Genomic DNA, 1405 nt, shown 5'->3' on the forward strand with positions numbered 1-1405 from the left:
CACACACAAGAAGAGAAAACGAAACGAAAGACAGGCAGACTCTGCACGAAAGCCCAGTCCGTGCTTGAAGCAAGAGCTTGAAGCTAGAATATGTGGGTATGTCTGCTGCTTCAGGGCTTCGGCTTCTGGCCCCGCCGGCCACCGGGTTGAGGCCCAGGGGCTTCTGCCGTCGGAATTGCCGCTGGGCTGAGGGCACCCCATATTAAGGGCACCCCGTTTTGCTGTGGGTTTGCTCCACCCGGGCTTTTGAAGGAGAACCGGCATGAAGAGTCGGGCCAGGGGCTGGGTTGTGGCCTCGTGGCCCCAAATGGGAACGTGCCACGTGTAACCGCAGGCCGTCGCAGCACCCCGGAATACGGGGCGGGCGAGCAGCCCCACTGGCCGCCTGCGAAGAAGCCGGAGCAGGATTAATCCCTCGAGGGTGTATTCTCTGTTTAATTGGCCCATCTTTGCACCCTCTCACTGCCCCCTCTTGTGTCCCGACCTCCTTAACCCACATCTCTCCCCGTCTAATCCCGAGGCGGGTGACACCTTTAATGGGTTTTCAGCCTAGCCAAGCTGATTGTCCCCCACCCAAACCCCGCGGCCCCCCTCCCTGCCTCGGTCGCAGCAAACAAACAGGTGGATTAGCTGAGTGGGGAGACTTTTAATGGGATCTGGGGAGTGGGCCAGAAGGGACGATTCTCCCGCTGGAGCAGCCGGGGTTAAACTTTTAACCCCTGTATGCCGCAAGCTTCCCTCTCCTTTGGATGACGAAGGCAAGATTATCTCTCCAGGGTGCAAGGGGTTAAACGGTGCAGGGCAGGAAGCCAGAAGGTCTGCCAAACTGGGGGGAACGGGGAGGGGGTCTTGGCAGCAGATGAGATGCGCCTGGGCTCCGTTTCCCATGGGGCAGAGGACGAGGCAGGATTCCTGGATTCGCTCTAGGGTAGCCTCCCCCAGCTGGAGTCCTCCAGGTCTGTTGGACTACAGCTCCCATCATCCCTGGCTGGGAATGATGGGAGCTGCCGTCCAACGCTTGCAAAGAGTGCCGGGATAGGAAAGGTTCCTCTACAACATGGAAGGCCGATCTTTAGACTGCCAAGTTCAATTTGTTTGTATCTTTTTAAAATGGGGACTTAAAATGAGACCACTCTCATGGCAGAAAGTGAAGAGGAACTAAAGAGCCTCTTGATGCGGGTGAAGGAGGAGAGCGCAAAAGTTGGCTTGAAACTCAACATTAAGAAAACTAAGATCATGGCATCTGGTCCTCTCACTTCCTGGCAAATAGACGGAGAAGAAATGGAGGTAGTGACAGATTTTATTTTCCTGGGCTCCAAGATCATCGCAGATGGGGACTGCAGCCAAGAAATTAAAAGACGCTTGCTCCTGGGGAGGAAAGCTTTGGCAAATCTAGACAGCATAC

This window comes from Varanus komodoensis, unplaced genomic scaffold (assembly GCF_004798865.1).
Source record: "Varanus komodoensis strain SLA01 unplaced genomic scaffold, ASM479886v1 scaffold112, whole genome shotgun sequence".
In the NCBI taxonomy this organism is placed as follows: domain Eukaryota; kingdom Metazoa; phylum Chordata; class Lepidosauria; order Squamata; family Varanidae; genus Varanus; species Varanus komodoensis.